Consider the following 23818-nt stretch of genomic DNA (forward strand, 5'->3'; position numbering starts at 1 on the left):
TATAATATAATATAATATAATATAATATAATATACAGTGCCAGATTTACCTATAGGCTTGGCAGGCTAAAGCTGGGGGGCCTCCAGCCAAGGTGTATAATATTTTTGACACTGTCATAGACCTTTCTTACACATTTTGTCATAATGCACTGTAGTCTCTAAACAACCCTTCAGTATTTTTCCTTGCACTCCATTTCAAAATAATACTGGGGGTTTTTTTGTTTTTGTTTTTCATTTATTTTACACCTCTAAATAACACATACATAGAAAGATTTAAAAATCCCGATCTAGTCCCCCTCCCACCCCCACACAATAGCAACACTAAATGAAAAGAAGAGGGGGGGGGGAAGAAACACACGCACAAACAGCTACACACATACACGGTGACCTCCAACTACCTCACTAAGGATCCAAGCATATTTCTAACTTAAGGTGACCAGACGTCCTGCTTTTGGCGGTACAGTCCCGCCTTACACCAATCTGTCCCGCGTCCCGCGGGGTTTTGTACCTGTCCCGATTTTGCCTTCTGGGGTGCTCCCGGAAACAGGGCAGCGCCCCAAAAGGCAGTGCGCTCCTGCAGCCGTGTGCGCACACCCACCCACCGTCCCGGTTTTAAAAGGTGACAATCTGGTCACCTTATTCTAACTCCATGCTTATATCTACATTTTTTCCACTTTTAGTCCTTCTTATCAAGTTATCTTAATCCAACATGCTGTTTTCAGTTCAGTCTCGAGTCCTGCCGTTGTTTCTCTGCTTGAATATGTTTTCAATAAGTAATCCGCAAAGGATCTCCAATCTTTCAGAAAATTGTCTGTAATCTTGTCACAAATTCTTGCCATCAGCCTTGCTATCTCTGCATATTGCATACTGCATAATACTGTCTTAAGCCAATAACTCGACACTGTCATTGATTTCTCTAGGACTTCACTGAAGTGGATTCCATCTTCTGAGAGCACCCCTTCGTGTTTTCCTTTCTAAAAAATGTTGAAGATTAATTTTCCTTTTCATCTTCCATTCTAATCGGAGCATGAGCAAATTTACTGATGAACTTTTGCTCTTTCACTTGTACGTGAGACAAAGCCGACAGAAGAGAGAGCACTCTCTGTCTCATACAGACCTTTATCAAATTATATACAATGAAAAAATTTAGATGGCCGTCCATGATGCGGAAGCAATCTTGCGGCTATTCCTTACCTTAATGGTCCCTAACTGCTTGGGATAGAGATCTTTTTCAAAACTCAAAAGAATTGAAAATGAATTAAGAGCCACAAGCAGTGGTGGGATTCAACAGGTTTGCCCCACTTTGGCAGAACCAGTTGTTAAAATGGTGCTTGTAAACAACCAGTTGTTAAATTATTTGAATCCCACTGCCAGAACCGGTTGTTAAATTATTTGAATCCTACCACTGGCCACAAGTCTCTATAGAGTTTATCCACACTGTACATTGAAAGTGACAAAGGTAGATAAACAATTTTTGATGAACTTTTTTAGTTTTAGAGCCCCATCCAAAGGGGGGAGGGGCGAATCCGTTCGTGGGAGCAGTCATCTGGTTTTCCTAAAAATTCCTGCTTATTCCATAAAATGTTTGCAAAGTTTGGTTGTGGCAAAAGTTTTTCGCAGTGTTAAATTTTAACATGTATGCATGTTCCCCACCAACCATTACAGTATTTAACAATAGCATCTTATATGCCAGTGGTGGCACTCAGAGCCCTCATTGTGGGCACGTGCAAACGGAGTTACCCCCCACCCCACATCTAGGCTGGCCTGTGCCGCTGGGCTCGATTATTAGCATTAAACCTAAGACCTAGTTTTGGGGAAGCAGTGTAGGTAACCCTGTTAAGCGCTGTTATACCCCACTGATTTTCATATGAAGAACTAAAGCACGATCCTTTACCTGGGAGTAAGCTTGGTTGCTGGCAATGGGGCTTGCTTCTGAGTAAATCCTCCTAGGGGCTTTCCGCACTGACAGAGTTGTACTGGTTTCTATCTCGGTTCACCTCAGTGTATCCGCACTGCAACTGAACTCAACGTTGTTTTGTCTCAGTTCCCCCCCCCCCCTCAGAACTGCGACATCCGTGTCGCAGTTATGAACTGCACCTTTCTGCTGGAACAAGGTCGATACCACTTCGAAGCTTCAAAGTGCGGACGCATCGAAACGACACCTCATCCGTTCAACCAATCAGGAGCTGCTTTTGTGGAATGCGCAGAACGGGAGAGTCGTGGCGAGCATGTAACTGTAAACTGTAAACTGTAAAAACTGTAAAAAAAGAGAACGCTCCCGTTTCCCATGGTAACACAAGCTCCAATCACGATCGAGGAGCGAAACAGGCACCAAGATGATCCCGCCCACTTAGCTCGGTTCCAGGGGGCCAAGTAAGTTGCTGTGCGGACAGCCTGGAATCGCCCCCCACTGAAGGGAACCGAGTCGACCTTAGCTCCCTTCTGTAGTGCGGAAAGCCCCCTAGAGTCGTGATTCACCCATTGGAAGAATTGCACGGTTGCTTCAAAGCCAAGCCACCGACTACCACCAAGCTTACTCCCGAGTAATGCACACTTCGGAGCCGTTTTTTCTAAACTAAAACCTCAGTATTCAGGTTAAATTGCCGTGTTGGCACTTCGCGATAAATGAGTGGGTTTGGGGTTGCAATTTGGGCACTTGGTCTCGAAAAGGTTCACCATCACTGTTATATGCTTTAGAACAGGAATTGTGAATTGCAGATTTTTAAACTCCCGTTGTCATCCTCGGCTGTACACAATTTTGTTTAAAACATCCTCTATCTCCCATCTACCCACTCTTCCATCTTCCTGTAGTTGTGAGGGTGGGGGATTGGGAGGGACCACACAAGTGGAATAGCCTAGGGCAAGGGTCAGGAACCCGCGGCTCGAGAGCCGCAAACGGCTCTTTCCTGCTTGTGGTGCGGCTCCTGGCATGGCCCCTTCCTCCCCTCTCTGGGGCTTTTCCACAGATCTATCCCTCTCTCTCTTGTCCCTCTCTCTCTCTCTCCTCCTCCTCTCTCCTAGTCACCTCGGCTCTCCTTTCCACCCTCCACTTTCCCCAGCTTCTTCCTTCTTCTCGGAGCCTCGTTCGGCCGCCCCACGCCGCCTTAAATCCTGCCCCAGTGCCTTCTGGGGCGTTTCTCCCCTCGTCCTGCAACGAGGCCGGGCCGGGGAGAGGTGTTGCCGCGGTGACTCGCTCGGCGGCCTGCCCCGCAGCGCTCGGCTGTCCCTCAGGACAGAGCTGGGCACATTGCCGCCACCGCTGGGGCTCGGGGCTGCGGGGCCAGACTGAGGCCTGCCGTTGCTGGGCGCCGCTGGCCGCTGGCGCCCAGCCGCCTCCCATCAAGTCTGGGAGGAGCCTCCGGGCAGCGGACACCCATGCTCCTTCATGAGCGGGGAATCGAGCAGCCAGCATCCCGGCCTGAGCTGGCACTGCCTATTTTCTCCCTCCCCAGGGTAGAATCCTGAGAAAGGGCAGTGGCCCGCTCAGGCCGGATACTATGCACGCCTCCCCGCTCATGCGGGAGCTGCAGTGTCCGGAGGCTCCTCCCCAGACTTGACGGGCCGAACGAGAGGCTCCGAAGAAGGAAGAAGCTGGAAAAAGTGGAGGGTGGAAAGGAGAGCCGAGGTGACTAGGAGAGAGGAGGAGGAGCGAGAGAGACAAGAGAGGGAGGGGTAGATTCAGGAAAAGCCTCCCAGAGGGGAGGAATAGCAGAGAAGAAGGAAGAAGCTGGGGAGAGGGGAGGGTGGAAAGGAGAGCCGAGGGGACTAGGAGAGAGGAGGGAGGAGAGAGAGAGAGAGAGAGGGACAAGAGAGAGAGGGTAGATCTGTGGAAAAGCCCCAGAGGGGAGGAATAGCAGAGAAGAAGGAAGAAGCTGGGGAAAGTGGAGGGTGGAAAGGAGAGCCGAGGTGACTAGGAGAGAGGAGGAGGAGAGAGAGAGAGAGAGAGACAAGAGAGAGAGGGGTAGATTCAGGAAAAGCCCCAGAGGGGAGGAATAGCAGAGAAGAAGGAAGAAGCTGGGAAAGTGGAAAGGAGAGATTGAGGTGACTAGGAGAGAGGAGGAGGAGAGAGAGAGAGAGAGAGAGAGAGGGACAAGAGAGAGAGGGGTAGATCTGTGAGGCCCCAGAGGAGGAATAGCAGAGAAGAAGGAAGAAGCTGGGGAAAGTGGAGGGTGGAAAGGAGAGCCGAGGTGACTAGGAGAGGAGGAGGAGCGAGAGAGAGAGACAAGAGAGAGAGGGGTAGATCTAGGAAAAGCCCCAGAGGGAGGAATAGCAGAGAAGAAGGAAGAAGCTGGGGAAAGTGGAGGGTGGAAAGGAGAGCCGAGGTGACTAGGAGAGAGGAGGAGGAGAGAGAGAGAGAGAGAGAGAGAGGGACAAGAGAGAGAGGGGTAGATCTGTGGAAAAGCCCCAGAGGGGAGGAATAGCAGAGAAGAAGGAAGAAGCTGGAGAAAGTGGAGGGTGGAAAAGGAGAGCCGAGGGTGACTAGGAGAGAGGAGGAGGAGGAGAGAGAGAGAGAGAGAGGGACAAGAGAGAGAGGGGTAGATCTAGGAAAAGCCCCAGAGGGGAGGAATAGCAGAGAAGAAGGAAGAAGCTGGGGAAAGTGGAGGGTGGAAAGGAGAGCCGAGGTGACTAGGAGAGAGGAGGAGGAGAGAGAGAGACAAGAGAGAGGGGGGTAGATCTGTGGGAAGCCCCAGAGAGGGGAGGAATAGCAGGGAAGGAGGTTGAATGTAGTAGGGGGGGGGGAGCTGAAAAGATAACTGAAAGCTCGGTAGAAATATTAGAGACAGAACAAGGGGGAAAGGAGGAAACAGACTGGGAAAAGGTCATAATCAAAGGGTTTGAAGCGGACCCTGACAGAAGTGGGAGAAATTGAGGAAAAGAGGAGAGCTGCTCCCCTTATACAAAGTGTGCATAAAGGTAAAAAAAAAAACAAAATACTCAGTAAGTGTTTCTTCATTTTTAAATGCCAAAAAGTATTTGCAGCTCCATGAGTTTTCTTTTCCGTGGAAAATGGGTCCAAATGGCTCTTTGAGTATTAAAGGTTCCCTACCCCTGGCCTAGGGCCTCTCTTCATCTATATCCAGCACTTCCCAAATTCCTTAGTGGTCTCCCATTCAAGTACTCAAGTACTAACCAGGGCTGAACCTGATTAGCTTTTGAGATCTGATTACCTCAGGCTAGCTTGGGCCATCCAGACCAGGGCTCTGTTTAACTAGATATATTTTTATCCTACCTTTCCTCCAACAGTGGCATACATAGACTCCTCTTCCTGTACTTTCACAACCCCCCTGTGAGTTACATTGTGAGCAAATGACCAGTCCAAGGACACTCAGTGAGCTTAACGGATAGATAGGAATTGGAATCCTTCTCTCTGATTCTACTCTGTGCTAATTGCTGAGACACAAGGGAAGCCAGCCTGTGGGGTGAAGTGGTCAAGAGTAGGTGGATTCTAATCTGGAGAACCAGGTTTGATTCCCCACTCCTGCACCTGAGTGGCAGAGGCTTATCCGGTGAACCAGATGTGTTTCTGCATTCCTACCAAGGAAGGAGGGGGGGTTTCCCGGGTTCAACCTCTCATTACATGTCCGAAGCTCTGCCCCCGTTTGTGGGGGGTTTCGTATTTTTTAGTGTTTTTCAGTTTTTTGCCTGTAAGGGGCGCATCTTTTAGGCTAGCAGCACCAACATTTCAGGGATTTGTTGGGAGACTCTCCTGATGATACCAACCAACGTTGGTGAGGTTTAGTTCAGGGGGTCCAAAGTTATGGACTCCCAAAGGAGGTGTCCCATCCCCCATTGTTTCCAATGGGAGCTAATAGAAGATGGGGGCTACACCTTTTAGGGTCCATAACTTTGGACCCCCTGTACCAAACTTCACCAAACCTGGGTGGTATCATTAGGAGAGATACCCTGAAAGTTTGGTACTGCTAGCTTAACAATCGCACTCCTGACAGCAGGCAATTCTCTGTTTCAGATTCTCCTTTTAAATCCACCCTCTTCAGCATGGATTTAAAGGGAGAATCTGAGGTCCCCAGTTTAAACATTGAAAGTGATGCTGTTTCAGAGTGGGGGATAATCCACCCCAAAACAGCATCACCTTCAATGTTGTTTTAACTGGGGACCCCAGATTCTCCCTTGAAGGTGGATTTAAGAGGAGAATCTAGGCTCCCTAGTTTAAACACCATTGAAAGTGATGCTGTTTAAATGGGATTCCAGCATCACAGTGGCCACCCATGGGGGTGTCCCGCAAAACTCAGATTTTGCACCGGGCTCCATTTTCCCTAGCTATGCCTCTGCCTGGAGGGGAGGGCAGAAAGGACTGCCAGCTGCCAGCAGGGAGCCCAGCCAGTGGGGGGAGCGGGGCAGGCGGGGCAGGGGAGTCTGCCATCCCTGGCCTCGGAGAGCTGCTTTTATAAGCACTGAGGCAGGGGGCGGGGCTTGGGGAGGCATGTGTGACTGTGCCTTACATACTTTCTAAAGCACCTCCTGTTTAAATGTGTTTCTTAGCTTTATCAAAGCACCTCGGTTGTCAATCCCCTTTTACGCTGCTCAGGATTTTTGCCAACTAGGCCGTGTGTGGCCTACATGTACACTTGATTAGATTAGCAACTTGATTTGTTGAAGGAGCTGTTTGTGAGCTGCTGAAGTGCCACTTGATGTTCGGTCAGCGTGGCTGTGCTGTTCTTCCGGCTGCAGGCCTCAGACAAAACTGTCAGGCGAAATGAAATAACTCCACCCTGGCAATCAACTTGCCAGTCTGCAGTTGGTGGCACCGAGCCATATTGGCTCTCCCGAAGAGACTCATTTTCTCTCTGTGTTTCTCTCACATGCTTGCCACTTGTCCGTCTTCTTCCCTCCCTCCCCATTGGCTTCCTGAAAAGGCTGGGAGAAAAGAAACAGAGAGGAGTGCTTTGATTGTGTGTTCCATCATGGCAGGAGGTTGGACTTGATGGCCCTTCTGGTCTCTTCCAACTCTATGATTCTATGATTCTAGGAAGATGAGGACAGTGGCTCCTCTTTCTCGGGCCACTGAGGTGCATGTGACAAAGTCCACATAGTGGACACATGGACTACGAGAAGACACAGCCATGGAGTTTGGGTTGCCCATTCTGGGTTGGAAAATTCCTGGAGACTTGGAGGAGAAATCTGAGAGGGTAGGATTTGGAGAGCAGGGATCCCAGTATAGTATAAGGCCATAGAGCAGTGGTGGCGAACCTTTGGCACTCCAGATGTTATGGACTACAATTCCCATCAGCCCCTGCCAGCATGGCCAATTGACCATGCTGGCAGGGGCTGATGGGAATTGTAGTCCATAACATCTGGAGTGCCAAAGGTTCGCCACCACGGCCATAGAGTTTACTCCCTGAAGCAACCGTTTGCTCCAGGTGAACTGATTCTTGTAGCCTGGAGATCAGCTGTAATTCAGTGAGATCTGCAGGTTCTATCTGGGTGGATCTGCCAGATTCCCCCTGGCTGCCGGCGGGAATTGGGGGGTAGGGTTGCCAGATCCAGGTTGGGGAACTTCTGGAGATTTGGAGTGGAGCCTGGAGAGGATACAATGGCAAACAGTCCGCCGTCCAAAGAATCCATTTTCTCCAGGGAATCCATTTTCTCCAGGGAAACAGATCTCTGTCGTCTGAAGATGAGATGAGATGAGATGTAATTCCAGGAGATCCACCTGGAGGCTGGCATCCCTGTATCTGGGGTTTGGCAACCCGGTATGCATGGGGTATACCTGGCAACTGGGGGGGGGGGGAGATGAGGGAGCAGAGTTGCCAGATCCAGAGTTGCTAAACTCTGGGATAATGTCAAATATGCTTTAGTGTGGTGTCTGCATTGAGTCACAGCAGAGGTGGGGGGACTGCGCCCGGGGCACGCATGCGCCCTAAGCCCCCACCACACCCCTGCACATGCCTGGCACATCACGTGCACCCCCCCCCCGTCCCCTTGAGTCACAGTGAGCATAATGTGTGGGGGATATGATTGAAGTCTATAAAATTATGCATGGGGTAGAAAATGTTGACAGAGAGAAATTTTTCTCTCTTTCTCACAATACTAGAACCAGGGGGCATTCATTGAAAAATGCTGGGGAAGAATTAGGACTAATAAAAGGAAACACTTCCTTCGCCACACAACGCGGTGATTGGTGTTTGGAATATGCTGCTGCTGGCCAGGAGGTGGTGATGGCCACTAACCTGGATAGCTTTAAGGGGGGCTTAGACAGATTTATGGAGGGAGAAGCTTCGATCTTATGGCTACCAATCTGGATCCCTTGACCTTGACCTCCTTGAGATTGCAAGGCAGCCTTAGCAGACCAGGTGCTCAGGAGCAGCAGCAGAAGGCCATTGCTTTCACATCCTGCATGTGAGCTCCCAAAGGCACCTGGTGGGCCACTGCGAGTAGCAGAATGCTGGACTAGATGGACTCTGGTCTGATCCAGCAGGCTAGTTCTTATGTTCTTATGTTCTTATGTGTGCTGTAATGTTTACTAACTAGGTACACCAGTTCATAGTTTTCAGTCACGAATCTTTGGTTTCCAAAGGGTTTCGAAAATGTTGGCCTGGTTTCCTCCATTCTGAAACTCGCATGTAATCTGCCCCACTGCAAAGGACCATCCCATTTCCTGTGTTTTGTACAGCACCTGGCTTACTAGTGGCGCCGCTTGAATGTTACGCAGCATTTCCAAGAAGCCACCTCAATTACCCTGACTGAGCCCTGGTACAAGACACACAGCGTAGAGTCCTGTAAATGTGAGCCCAGACGGACAAGGGTTGCATGATGCCAAAGCTCATTACAGCATACGCAACCCCACGAGTGACTACTCTGACAAAGGCCAACTACTCAATTATGAATCCGCAGAAACCCAAATTTGAATTGCAGACTCACAAAACGTTAGGAAATATATTTACAATGTTGAATATCTGCAATTATGAATCTGCAGAAACCCAAATTTGAATTGCAGACTCACAAAACGTTAGGAAATATATTTACAATGTTGAATATTTACAATTATGAATCCGCAGAAACACACATTTGAATTGCAGACTCACAAAACGTTAGGAAATATATTTACAATGAGCTTGACGTGAAAGATCTGATGTCGAACTGCTCTGCTTTATATTCCGGAGGGAAGCAATGCCCCTATTTTTAACCCCCTCCCCCGCGCAAGTGCAAAATTAACTTTTTTATTTTTTACATTTATATCCTTCCTTTCTGCCCCCATGAAGGCTACCAAGGTAATATATTTCAAAGGCATTCACAGCCAGAATCAACTGGCTGTTGTGGGTTTTCTGGGCTGTGTGGCCGTGGTCTGGTAGCTTTCGCTCCTAACGTTTCACCTGCATCTATGGCTGGCACCTTCAGAGTCAGGTCATGGTAAGATGGGTTTCTCTCTGTGCTATGGAGAGAAATACATCTCATTGTGTCTTGCCTCTAAAGATGCCACCCACAGGTGCGGGCAAACACATCTTACCATGACATGCCCATAAAGATGCCAGTCACAGATGCGGGCAAAACGTTAGCTGCTAAAAACACCACATCACAGCCACACAGCCTGGAAAACCCACAACAGTCAGCTACCAAAGCAGCTTTTATAATTATGTTGTGCACCGACCTGAGCCCTTTGGGGGAGGAGGATTAAGAAATCAAAAATCTAACTAACTAACTAACTAACTAACTAACTAACTAACTAACTAAACAAACAAACAAACAAACAAACAAACAAACAAACAAACAAACATACATGATAAAATCCCATTAAAACATACATGATAAAATCCCATTCAAGTCAACCACCCCCTAAAAATAGATCATTAAAACAATTTAAAACAGACTTAAAATAGGTACAAAGACATTTACAAAACTGCAATCAAAACATTGGTCAGGAAGGAGGGGTTGCTGTGGGAATGCCAAATGAAACAAAAAAAAGGTCTTCACCTGTTGGTGAATGATGGTGACAGAAGGAGACAGACCATCTCCCTGGGGAGAGAGTTCCAGAGTTTGGGGGCCACGACCAAGAAGGCCATTTCCAAGGTTATCACTTGTCTAACCTCAGAAGGCAGAGATACCCAAAGCAGGGCCTCCAAAGATGACCGTAATGGTCACACTGCCTGATGCAGTCCAATCTGTGCAGGCAAGTTTTCTCTCTTTCTCACAATACTAGAACCAGGGGGCATACATTGAAAATGCTGGGGGGAAGAATTAGGACTAATAAAAGGAAACACTTCTTCATGCAACACATGATTGGTGTTTGGAATATGCTGCCACAGGAGGTGGTGATGGCCACTAACCTGGATAGCTTTAAAAGGGGCTTGGACAGATTTATGGAGGAGAAGTCGATCTATGGCTACCAATCTTGATCCTCTTTGATCTGAGATTGCAAATGCCTTAGCAGACCAGGTGCTCAGGAGCAGGAGCAGCAGAAGGCCATTGCTTTCACCTCCTGCATGTGAGCTCCCAAAGGCACCTGGTGGGCCACTGCGAGTAGCAGAATGCTGGACTAGATGGACTCTGGTCTGATCCAGCTGGCTTGTTCTTATGTTCTTATGTTCAAGTAACATTCAAATCTTTAAAATGGTGTTGGCTTCTTCTCCATGGAGATGGGTGCTTTTGAGAAGGAGCGGCCAAGAGTGGCCCCACCCATGTGGTGCCTAGGGTAAACGTCTTGGCCCGCCCCACCCAAAATATACCCCTGATAGGGTGGGCTCGTAAAGGAGTCGGAGGTCATTCAGGAATGCTGGTAACATTCCTAAGAAACTTAGCTAGCCCCTTTTCTCTTTCACTTATTAATTTCACACATGTAGGTTGCCCTTTTTAACATGGGGAGCATTCAGATGTAACCTCCCCCCCCCCTGACACACACACACACAAATATGGAGAATATGCAGAAATTGTGTGGCACTTTGCAAAGCTAGAACAGAAGGGAAAAACAAATCCCTTTCAAAGACTCCTGGAATGTAAAGCCAAGTGTCGCCAGAAGCAAAGGTTGACTACAAACAGCGCCCGGGCCGGAGCGAGGGGGAACTGCAGCCGGGGCACGCATGCATCCTGCGCCGCTGCCCCATCCCACCCCAGCACACGCCCGATGCGTTGCGCGCGCCCGCCCCCTTGGCACTACGCCACTGACAGACGCTGAGAGCCAGCATGGTATAGTGGTTAAGAGCAGGTGGGTTCTAATCTGGAGAACCGGGTTTGATTCCCCACTCCTCCACCTGAGTGGCAGAGACTTATCTGGTTCACCAGATGTGTTTCCGCATTCCTACATTCCTGCTGGGTGACCTTGGGCTAGTCACAGTTCTCTTTGACCTCTCTTAGCCCCACCTACCTCACAAGGAGTCTGTTGTGCGGAGAGGAGGGGAAAGGAGCTTGTAAGCCACCTTTAGGCTCCTTACAGGAGAGAAAGGTGGGGTATAAATCCAAACTCTTCTTCTTCGTCTCAGAGACTTGTCGAGCAGGGTAGAACTCAGGCCCAGATACCAGGAACTGGCTCCCATCAGCCCCTACCAGCATGGCCAATTGGCCATGCTGACAGAGGCTGGTGGGAATTGTAGTTCCTGAACATCTGGAGAGCCGCAGGTTCCCTACCCCTGGTCTAGAGGAACAGCCCAAATCTGATTTGCCTTCGTGAGCCCTGATGACTGGCAACTTGTGAAAAATGTCCCTTAGAATGAAGAGTCTGCCATCTGCACCTGCCCTTTCGGAAAACGTAGCTTGTTATGTTCTGCAGAGCAAAGGTTCTCCTGGCCTCCACCTCAAGCCGGCATGACTCATTTTCCACCCTGCTGAACGCAACCGATCAGCTGCATTAGCAAGGCCTGCAAATGAAGTTAGCCAGTGAGGATCATGTTCCGGCTTCTCTGAAGTGCGAAGCCAAAAAGGCCAAAGGGAGATATTCCAAGTCCATCGGGTTTGGCATTTACACGCCTAAGGGAGACCTCGCCTGGCTAATTCCTCCTGATCATGAATGGTCAATATTATTAGCAGGAATTGGTTGTGTCGGTAGTTCAGGACGGCAGAGCTCTGCATCTGTGGCTGGCATTTTCAGAGGTGTATCACAGTGTGTAACAGACTTCCCTCTGTGATACACCTCTGAAGATGACAGCCACAGATGCAGGCGAAACGTTAGGAGCAAGATCCACCAGACCACGCCACAATGTTCGAAAACCCACCAGAACCAGTTGAATCCGGCCGTGAAAGCCTTCGACAAAACATCTGCATTGCTCAGGGCCACTGGTGTCACAGGGCGCTGGTTGTTATAGGTCTTCGGCAAGTTCTCCAGATGTTGGATTCATACTCATTCTCGCCAGCATGATGCTGGCAGGGGATGATGGGAACTGTAGTCCATAACATCTGGAGGGCCGCGAGTTTGACACTCCACAATCACTTTGTGAAACGTGGCAGGGTTCTCCAATGAATAAGGGCGGGCAAAAAAAAGGTATCAGTACTTTTCTGGTCTGGGTTTATTAGACCTAGACATTTTCAAAGAACCCTCAAACAGCTGATACCACATATCAGTTTTTCCTGTGGTGGGATCCAAAAATTTTAGTAACAGGTTCCCATGGTGGTGGGATTCAAACTGTGGCGTAACACCAATGGGACTGGGTGGGGCACGACGGGCGGGCCGGCATTCCGGGGCGGGCATTCCTGGGCTTAGGCTGTGGCACGACGAAAGCCGCTGCCGGTCCTTGGGTGGAAATGAATGCACGCGAGGCGCAGGGCTGCCAAATGCGACGCACCTCCTGCTAGACTGCTTCCAAGTTCTGCGCCGCTACTGTGCTGAGAGGAGGGCGAATCCAAGGCAAAAAATCACCAATTAGTAACCCCCTCTCGGGCACACACAAATAATTTCCATGGGGTAACCTTACCAAACCTGTGAGAACCGCGATCCCGCACTTCTGAGTTTTTCTCCCTAAAAACTTTCATGTTATTACCAAACCTCCAAAGTACACCTGCCTCTAGTCTCCTCCACCTGCTACCTTCCAGATCCACATGAAGTCCAGCGGCAGGCACAGTGCTGGACCCTGGGCCCTGCCAGGTCAAGCCCAGTTCAGCCTGGCCAGGTCCAGCTTTAAACTGCGGACTTTGGAAGTGGCTTCCTTTTATTTATTTGTTTGTTTATACCCCGCCCTTCCCGACTAAGGTCAGGGCGCCAAACAACAACAAATTTACAAGTACAAAACAGCTACAAAAACATCAAATAAGCATTAAAACATCTGGCAGATGGCTTAAAATCCCCCCCCACACACACACCTTTTATTGTCACCTTTTTTGGATACCCTTCCCCCCCTATTCCAAAAAAGACATTTTTTCAGGTTATTTCCCTGGTGTTTACCAAATGCCCACCCGTACTAATGAAGTAAACTTTGCCTAGCAGTGAGGGCATCTCAGTGACAATCCGGGGTTATCAGCCAGGTTAACTTGCTCCAGGTCAGGACATACCTGGCAATTTTTGTGGATGGAGCCCCGTAGCAGGCACTGGCAAACCCAGAGGCGTAGCTGGGCTGTACTGTGCCCAGTGTGCACTCTGTGTCCCCCGCCCCCGCTGTGCCCCCCCCTTACATTATTGAACAGCGAAAGTTCAGCTTCAGGCTGAACGCCTGGTGGGAATTATCTCCCAGGAGACCTTGGGGCTTGCAAGGTCTCCTGGGAAGTGTAGTTCCCACCAGGCTGTTTTCAGCCTGAAGGGAACAGGCCGCTTCTCCAGCCTGCACTGTTTCAATAAGGTAAGTGTGGCGGGGCGCACCGCAGGGGGATTTTCAGCCCCCCAGGCGCGCACCCGGTGCAACGTGCCCCCCTGTCCCCTGGTCGTTCCGCCTCTGGGCAAACCAACCTCTGAATGTCTCTCACCTGGAAAAACGTACATGGTCACCATAAGATGGCTTTGATTTGATGGCGCTTCCCATCACCACCAGGAGAACAGCACTGTAAGATCTAATATTCCCATTCCACGCAGCAAAAGGTGCTCGAGAGCAGCAGCAGCAGCAGAAGGCCATTGCTTTCACATCCTGCATGTGAGAGCTCCCAAAGGCACCTGGTGGGCCACTGCGAGTAGCAGAGAGCTGGACTAGATGGACTCTCGTCTGATCCAGCTGGCTTGTTCTTATGTTCTCACGTTCTAACTTTTTTCGAATGTTTCATGTTTAGTTTTGGGTGTGCCAAATGATGAGCAATTGTGGTTCCTCTGAGACGCTGCTTCTAAAAGTGGTTTACTTCTGGCATTCTACAAAAGAATGCCGATCGTATGTCGTTGTTGTTCCCATCTACCCACCCACCCTGCCCCTTTCAACCCCTGCCCCTCTTCCTCTGGAGCTGGGAAAATTGCTATAGGAGAGACTCAACTCAACTGGAACAAACCAGTTTCTGCCGATGCTTTTATTAGTATCTTGGATGCACCGGCAACACGTCCTGACCTGAAATCGCAATAATGCTCTAAATGAATGCAAAACCAGGCTTCTGGTTTCTGGTAGGTTAATTGATCATGAATATTCCCCCCCAAAATACATTCCAAATGCCCCTGGTATAAAGTCCTTAAGAAACAGTCATCGGTATTGAATAACTTCTTTCTTCCCTAACACGAGAAGGCCATCCAATAAACAATGAAAGAAGCACTATGTTTATGAGCCCTCTGAACACCCCCCTCCATGTACAATTGTATAAAATGAGAGCTATATGGAAAATAAAAATGACTCCATACCTGCCTATCAATTAAAATGAGTCCATTCCTTAATACCAATGAAAACCTACTACAAGAGAGTTCCAAAATGGCGGACAGGCCATTGGCTGGTCCTTACTTGAAGCCCTTCGTTTTTTCTTGCTGAATATTGGTGAGATCTTACAGCACTTCCAGAGAGTTTTTAAATATATATAGCAAGCTTTTATTGGCATAGACAACAGTACAACAATAATAAAAACGGATTAAAATGCATATACAATACAGGAAATAAATGTTAGGTCGAAGGAAATTTACTGGCATTTAGTAATTTCCAGGAGAAAGTCTGCCACTATTATACAGAGAGAAGGATCAGGATTGTCCAACAAGTAGTGTAATCTAATTAATTCGTGGAGATTGGGTAAATGTAAAGGAGTAAGATTCACATACTTGGATCTGATTTCCTGGAATCTGAGACAGTGTAGTAATTGGTGGGGCAGGGATTCAACTGAGCCATCGTTACATGGGCACAATCTTTTAAGCCTTTTCTTGCTTATTAAATCTGCCATGTAACGAGGCAGAAGGCATAACATTAAACTTGGCGAGCATTATGGCTCTCCTTTGAGCAGGGTTTATTAAGCAATACAGGTAGTGTGCCAAGTGTCCCCGTTCAAATGGGAGAGAAAAATACAGGGGAAGAGTTTTTAAATGGTGGACAGGCCATTGGCTGGTCCTCACTCTAGTTAGTAGTGGTGAATTTTGGTATCTAATTTATCAGTTTTCGCCAGGCCATGGCCAATTGGCCATGCTGGAAGGGGCTGATGGGAATTGTAGTCCATAACATCTGGAGTGCCAAAGGTTCGCCACCACGGCTCTAAGCCCTTGCACTTTTTTAGGTGTGTCGATAGTACAATCGAGAAAGTAATGGTCACAAGGGACCACAGGCAGACTTTGAGAAATACACTGTGGCTCAAAATCACTAGACTGGTATGCAATACATATCCCTAATCCTGTTTTTAAAGGCACCCAGGACAGCTAGGTAACTATCACTAGATCTCATGACAATGAATTCCGTCAGTTGTTTATGTGTTGCACGAAGCAAAATACTTTGAATCTCCCTCCCAGCAAAATTCCTAGCTACCGTTCTTGGGGAAACTCCCATATTGCTTGTTCTCCTTGGCATCTTTCAGGGAGTCCTGGCATCTGTATCGGGCCGGATCGCTGTGAGAGATAAGGCCAAGTTTCTCAGGCTTGCTGGTTCGATAATGAATGTCCTCGTTTCCTTTTGGCTTCTCGTGAGAAACAAACCATCGCGGTTTCATTTGCAAATCGATTTCTGTGACCTTGTGTGTGGACTTCGTTTTCAACTTGATTTCTGCACCCTTTGCACAGAGTCGGGAGCCAAAGTCACAAATGTCTGGAGGTACCATATGCTGAGTCAGACCGTTGCTCTGTCAGCATCAGTGTGGTCTACTCTGACCAGCTGTGACTCTCGAGGGTCTCCTGTAGAAGATCTTCTGAGTCATCTGAACCTTTTAACTGAAGATGCAATGTGACAATCCAAAGCCCCAATCCAATAAACATGGACCCACAAACCTCTCTGATTCTCAGACCACCGATCTATCAAGATCTATGGTCTATTCTGAATGCTGGCAGCGGCTCTCCTGAGCAGAGTTCTTTGCCATCATCTTCTATTTGGCGGATTGACCGCTGTCCGATAGAGATCAGTCGCAAAGTTAGAAACTCTCCAGGCCCCACCTGGAGATAAATATATAAATTAGCCACAATTTATACCACATTGACTTGGATCAACCTGTAATCTCTGCAGATCTTTTTGTGGAACGTGAACTCATTTTGCAGCTTAAAATGATTTAAAAGATTCTGCTCTTTAGGACCAGAGGAAATCAGTAACCACACCCCTTCTAAACACGGAAATCCTCTGTGGCAGGGGTGTCCAACTCTGTTGCTCCAGATGTTCATGGACTACAATTCCCATCAGTCCCTGCCAGCATGGCCAATTGGGAATTGTAGGTCATGAACATCTGGGGCAACAGAGTTGGACACCACTGCTCTATGGGATGGAGTTTACAGAGAATGGGGTGACTCTTAACTTGTTCCATTGTTTTCCATGGGACCAATTTAATTTGGCTCTGACCAGCTTGGCTCAGACTGACATTGTCAGACCTCAGAAGCCAAGCAGAGTTAACCGTGTTTAGTATTTGGATGCGAGACCACCAAGAAAGTCCAGGGTTGATATACAAACCACTTCTGTTCATCACTTGCCTTGAAAATCCTACAAGATTTGACTTCAACTGAGATTTGACTTAATCAAACTGGGACTTAATGGGTTGTTGTGGACTTAGAACCAGGGGGCATTCATTGAAAATGCTGGGGGGAAGGACTAATAAAAGGAAACACTTCTTCACACAACGCGTGATTAGTGTTTGGAATATGCTGCCACAGGAGGTGGTGATGGTCACTAACCTGCATAGCTTTAAAAGGGACTTGGACAGATTTATGGAGGAGAAGTCGATCTATGGCTACCAATCTTGATCCTCCTTGATCTCAGATTGCAAATGCCTTAGCAGACCAGGTGCTCAGGAGCAGCAGCAGCAGAAGGCCCTTGCTTTCACATCCTGCACGTGAGCTCCCAAAGGCACCTGGTGGGCCACTGCGAGTAGCAGAGTGCTGGACTAGATGGACTCTGGCCTGATCCAGCAGGTTAGTTCTTATGTTCCTGTGACTTTCTGGGCTGTGTGTGACCTTGGTCTGGTAGATCTACCAGACCACAGCCACACAGCCCGGAAAGCCCACAACAACCAGTTGAGTCTGGCCATGAAAGACTTTAACAATACATTGAGACACAATGGCACATTCGCCCACCATTTAGTTGTGGGCAAACTTTCCTTGGATTAAAAGCTGGGTTATTTTTTGCACATTGTTTTTGACCCAAGCCCAAGATGGCACGGCATCGCCTGTCCATAAATGGCGGATCCAGATGTGCTTCGCATACAGCCACGCCCAACACTTTGGCACCAAGCCACCCCGTCCCATTCCTCTGCAGCCCACACGTGTGCGGCCCTAGTAACGCGCCAGGCAATGTGATAATGACTCACACGCCCCACCAACCCACACGGAAGGCCGCCACGCTCTGGTATGCGACCCTAGCTTAGCCAGGATAAAAAATGCAAGAAATTCTCTTGCAAATCCAGGCTAAAAACCCAGTTCTGGGAGCACTAGATCAAAGGGATCTTTTGCCAGATCCTTTGTGTCTGCAGCACAGGCCCCTCCACGTAGGTTTGTGTGTGTTCCCTGCTTTGTGTGTGTGTGAGAGAGGGAGAAAATGTGTATAAATTAATGACTCACTACCCCGAGGCCAGATTGCAAGGGAGGCTCAGGGAAAGAGGTGTTTCGCTCCGCACTTTCTCCGCTTCCCAAAAGAGTTTGCAACCGCAGGCTCGATCTCCACCCCTGGATCCACATTGGTGGCTCCGCTTCCAAGGCCCAGTCGGGGATTTTGCAAATCCACCCGCCCCGAGCCTTCCCCCCTCCGCGGGCCGGGCCTGGCTTGAAGGCGTCCAGCTGCCGCGTCCCCTCCAGAGGGGGATTGGGTTGCACGGAGGGCGGCGCGATATTGCAACGGCCGGGATTGGAAAGATGGGGAAAGTCTCGGGCTGACCCGGAGCGCGCGAGCCGCGGCCCGCTGAAGGCAGCAGAGTCGCTCCGCGGCACTTTTTTGCAGCGGGGTCTTGCAAAGGGGTCTGAATCCGGAGCAACTTTGGAGAACGCCCCCTCCCCCGTTGGGGTAAGTTGGTTTTGCTTCCGATTTGCTGAGGTGTGGTTTGCGCAAAACTTGCAAACGGATGCTGGCATCGTGTCTTTTTTAATGAGTTCTTGCTCGGAAAGATTTGCACAGCGCCGGATTTTGCACGGCGCTGCCGCGCCCTCGGTTGCGCGGAGAGCGACGCAGGTGCGCGGCACACACACACACACCCCTCCCCAACCCACCCGTAAGCCTGGTGGGGTGCGGTGGGGAGGGGGTGCACATGGAATTGGGGTCCTCCCAAGACGGGGACACTTTTTAAGAGTTCTGGGGAAAGGGGCGGGTCGCCAGCTTTGCAACTTTTTGCGCGTCAGGGATCTTTCTGCCCGCAGCTGCGGTCGGTGGCTCATGATCCGGCGCGCGGTTCCTCCGAAGTTCCTCGGCGGATCTCGGAAGCTAAGCAGGGTCGGCCCGTGGATGGGAGACCGCCAAGGATGTTGAGGGTTCGGGCGGTGGCGAACCACTGCTGCCTTGGCCAACCTGATGGGGTCGGCATCAATCGGCGGTGACTGATCCCACAGATCCCCCAGCAAATGCACCACAACAATTGAATAGAGCTTTGTCCAAGGCTTTCACGGCCGGAATCACTGGGGTGCTGTGTGGTTTCCGGGCTGTATGGCCGTGTTCTAGCAGCATTCTCTCCTGACGTTTCGCCTGCATCTGTGGCTGGCATCTTCAGAGGATCGGTTAGGGTTAGGGTTAGGATCCTCTGAAGATGCCAGCCACAGATGCAGGCGAAACGTCAGGAGAGAATGCTGCTAGAACACGGCCATACAGCCCGGAAACCACACAGCACCCAACCGAATAGAGCTTTATCCCAAACCAGTGGGCTTGGGGTATGGGGTTGCAACGGTGGGTTAGCAGATCTCGTATACCCCTCAGGCGATTGGAATCTCCTTTCGGGCTCCAACATCAAGGAGGGTTGTCAGCACTGGGCTGGGCCATACCTGGTTATTTGGGGGGTGGGGCCTGGGGAGGATGGGTTTTGAGGAGGGGCGGGATTTCATCAGGGTCTAACCCTGAAGCCCACCCTCTAGAGCCACGCTTTTATTTGTTTGTTTTATTTATTGTTTGGACTTTTATACCGCCCCATCCCCGAGGGGCTCTGGGCGGTGTACAACATAAAATATAATTCTAAATAAGTTACTAAAACCTTTAAAACAGCGATAAAAGTAATAAAAGGCGTCCGGCCAACCCCATTTTTAAAATCCTCCCCAGGAGAGGGAGACGGCGAGTCCCATTAGATGATAGGCCCAGATGTAAAGAGCCAACGGGGGGGGGGGGGGCACCATTTCAGCGGCTGGTCCCTCCAAAGGTCCGGCGGAACAACTCCATCTTACAGGCCCTGCGGAACTCACTGAGGTCCCGCAGGGCCCGGACAGCCGGAGGAAGGGCGTTCCACCAGGCCGGGGCCAGAGCCGGAAAGGCCCTGGCCCACGTGGAGGCCAGCCGCATCATTGAGGGGCCAGGGACCACTAATAAATTTTCTCCAGGGCGATTTCTTGTCTTTGTCTAGGGAGCGGTTGTAATTCCGGGACAACTCCAGCTGCCAGTTGGCAACTCCTCCATCCCTGGGGTGGGGCTAAACAAACCTCTTACCGCCCCCGTCCCCCCCCCCCCAAATTCCCTTCTGCGCCATTTCCCCATTCAAACACCAATTCACACCGTTCAGTCCCACCAACAAACAAGACTCTGGGTGAAGTTCTGTAGATGATGGGGCAGCAGTGGGTCATAGCTGGGGGTCTGGGGGCATGTTGTGGGTTTGGAGTCTACCCCCAGTGGTTTGTCCTGAAAATGCACCCTTTTCTTCCCTGTGGGCAAATTGGAACTGTGTGGAGAGGAGGCCCTGGGACCATAGAGCGCAGTGCCTGCGAGCCACTTCTGGACATGGGATGCTTTCTGGGGAGGGTGGGGAGGTTGAAGTGTGTCTCTTTGGGCCGTGTGCTTGAGAAGACACCTGTGCACCAAAACCAAGAACGGTTGCAGCACCCTGCATATTCTTCCAGGTAAACCACCTGGTCATTATGGACCCATGGAGTGACGTGACTTTTACTAGGCAGACGTTGTTTGCTGAACTGTTATTTGCTGAAAAGGTGACTCTGAATGTAAGATAACCACTTAAAATGTTATACACGAGCACATCGCTTTTCTCTGCCTGTAAAGAATCTTGGTGTAAAAGGCCATGAATTAAGATTGGCCTCCATCTTAGTTTGGGACAACTCGGAGCAGCAGTGGCGTAGGAGGTTAAGAGCTCGTGTATCTAAGCTGGAGGAACCGGGTTTGATTCCCCGCTCTGCCGCTTGAGCTGTGGAGGCTTATCTGGGGAATTCAGATTAGCCTGTACACTCCCACACACGCCAGCTGGGTGACCTTGGGCTAGTCACAGCTTCTCAGCCCCACCTACCTCACAGGGTGTTTGTTGTGAGGGGGAAAGGGCAAGGAGATTGTAAGCCCCTTTGAGTCTCCTGCAGGAGAGAAAGGGGGGATATAAATCCAAACTCTTCTTCTTCCATCTTAGTTTGAAGAGGAGTAGTAGTTTGGATTTATACTTTCTCTTCTGTAAGGGAATCCCTTTCTCTCCTGTAAGGAGACTCAAGGCAGCTTACAAACTTATTTCCCTTCCTCTCTCCAAAACAGAAACATTGTGAGGTAGGTGGGACTGAGGGAGTTCTGAGAGAACTGTGACTAGCCCAAGGTCAGCCAGCAGGCTTCATGTGGGGGAGTGGGGAATCAAACCTGATTCTCCAGATTAGAGTCCGCCATTCATGTGGAGGAGTGGGGAATCGAACCCAGTTCTCCTGATGAGAGACCGCTTCTAACTATCACACCACACTGGCTAAACAAGCGAGTGTTGGACACTTTTCATGGCATGGAAATAGGGAAACATAACGCCACCTGATCATTAACATCCTATTAAGGCACCATTAGAGGTAAAGGACAACTTTTCTCCAGATCATTGGAAATCCTTCAAATACTTGGAAGGTAAAATTGTGCTCCTGAGAGATCCTTTCACATTTAGAGCACTTTTTCTAAGTTCTGGCCGGGAGATTATTTGCAGGAGACTTCCAAGAGAGTCTTTGCCAAGATCCCTGAATTATGAGGTCGCACACCCGAGTTCCTCTGGGACAGGAGATTGTGTCTCAGTGTCTCTGCCGAGCACATTTATCATACAATTGAGGGATCAGGGCGTATAGTGTCCAAGGAATCTCTCCCCCCCCCCCCCACACATGGGTGTGAGGGGAATAAAAACAAGAAATAGTTCAGCCAGCTAAGCAGACGCACCAGATTGGGGAGAAGAGCCCGAGAAACGGTTTGAAGGAGAGTCTTAATTTGGTTATGAAATCTGAGCTATATAGTTGACTTTTAATTCTCTTTAACTACTTCTTTTCCAGAGCTGGCCTAGGACACCCGTTTGTCCCAGAGCTGGAGATGTGCCACACCAGTCTTCCTGCATCATTGTGGAGTTGGCTGCGGTGCGTGGCACCACACAACGGCCCCTTCCACACATGCAGAATAATTCACTTCCAATCCACTTTCCCAATGGTTTGCAAGTGGATTTTGCTATTCCGCACAGCTGCAGAGTGCATTGAAAGTGGATTGAAAGTGCATTATTCTGCATGTGCGGAAAGGGCCACAGTCCACGGGGGCAGGTGGGACGTTCTCTATCACTGGGTTCAGAATCAGGGGATGGGGGGACCACAATAAATTGCAGTGCCAGCGAGTACAGTCTGAGTGGGGGAGTCTTCCCCACGGTGCGTGGGAGGCAGTGGGGCACTGTTATTCCCCCACTGCACCCTGGCGTCTTAGTTGATAGTTCCATGGGAATGTCAACTCAATGCATGGCAGCTGTGAAAAAGGCAAACTCTATGCTGGGGATAATTAGGAAAGGAATTGATATTAAAACTGCAAAGATTGTCATGCCCTTATATAAAGCCGTGGTGAACTGTGTTCAGTTCTGGTCGCCACATCTCAAAAAGGATATCGAAGAGATAGAAAAAGTGCAGAGAAGGGCTACGAGGATGATTGAGGGACTGAAGCACCTTCCTTATGAGGAGAGGCTGCAGCGTTTGGGACTCTTTAGTTTGGAGAGGAGACGTCTGAGGGGGGATATGATTGAAGTCTATAAAATTATGCATGGGGTAGAAAATGTTGACAGAGAGAAAAAAATTTTTCTCTCTCTCTCTCAATACTAGAACCAGGGGGCATACATTGAAAATACTGGGGGAAAGAATTAGGACTAATAAAAGGAAACACTTCTTCACACAACATGTGAATGGTGTTTGGAATATGCTGCCACAGGAGGTGGTGATGGCCACTAACCTGGATAGCTTTAAAAGGGGCTTGCTCAGATTTGTGGAGGAGAAGTCGATCTATGGCTACCAATCTGGATCCTTCTTGATCTGAGGTTGCAAATGCCTTAGTGGACCAGGTGCTCAGGAGCAGCAGCAGCTGAAGGCCATTGCTTTCATCTCCTGCATGTGAGCTCCCAAAGGCACCTGGTGGGCCACTGCGAGTGGCAGAGTGCTGGACTAGATGGACTCTGGTCTGATCCAGCAGGCTCTTCCTTATGTTCTTATGGATACTTGGTCCACCACCGTTGCTTCCACCGTGAGAAAACATCTAATACATTGGCAAAGACTTTGCATTAGGTTCTGAACTCACTCCCCTGCAAGGTTCATCCTGGACTTGGCCAGTGTAATTTTCTCCTCAGTTTGGAGAACCCCACCAGGCAGGCGTAGATTTTTAAATTTTAAGTTAGATCTCAGAATCTAATATAGTGGCATGTTGAGATTTTATAGACCAGAAATCAACAGCCATGGATTAAATGGGGTTAAATTCTCTGGCCGGTTATTCTCTGGCTCACCAGGTGACCTTGGGCCAGTCACTTTAACTTAGCCTAACCTACTTCACAGGGTTGTTGGACGGATCAGACGGAAGAGGTGAGAAGCTGGTGTGCTACCCTGAACTCTTTTTAAAAGAGTTGGTGTGCTACCCTGGTGTGCTACCCTGAACTTCCTTTTAAAAAGGAAGAGCAAGATTCCAGCGCAAAACACACAACAATCGTTCTGGAGATTATTTCTTTTTAATTTTTATTTGTATCCCTCTTTTCTCTCAAATGGGGACCCAAAGTGGCTCAGCACGTCATTTTGGCCTCCTCCATTTTATCTTCACAACAACAGCCCTGTGGGGTAGATTAGGCTGAGGGAGAGTGGTGGGATCAAGATCTTTCAGTGCATGGTGTAGTGGTTGAGAATAACTGTAACAAGCCTTTATTGGCATAAAATAAACATACAAAATAAAGTGGTTGAGAGTAGTGGACTCCAATCTGGAGAACCAGGTTTGATTCCCGACTCC

General features: G+C 49.2%; 2 protein-coding genes across 4 annotated transcripts in view; one reads left to right on the forward strand and one right to left on the reverse strand.

Annotated features, from left to right (window-relative positions):
- The window catches only part of LOC125426857 (SERTA domain-containing protein 2-like), a 751974-nt gene that overhangs the window by 44200 nt on the left and 683956 nt on the right, over positions 1 to 23818 (reverse strand). The window lies entirely within an intron of this gene.
- The window catches only part of LOC125426852 (protein AHNAK2-like), a 108748-nt gene that overhangs the window by 13415 nt on the left and 71515 nt on the right, over positions 1 to 23818 (forward strand). The window contains exon 1 of one of the 3 annotated variants that reach the window (XM_048485656.1): positions 18046 to 18445. The exons of the other annotated variants lie outside the window; for them this stretch is intronic. The gene's annotated coding sequence lies outside the window, so the exon portion shown is untranslated. Of the gene's footprint in view, positions 1 to 18045; positions 18446 to 23818 lie in introns of those variants that run through there. 3 annotated transcript variants of the gene reach the window in all.

This window comes from Sphaerodactylus townsendi, linkage group LG02 (assembly GCF_021028975.2).
Source record: "Sphaerodactylus townsendi isolate TG3544 linkage group LG02, MPM_Stown_v2.3, whole genome shotgun sequence".
NCBI lineage: Eukaryota > Metazoa > Chordata > Lepidosauria > Squamata > Sphaerodactylidae > Sphaerodactylus > Sphaerodactylus townsendi.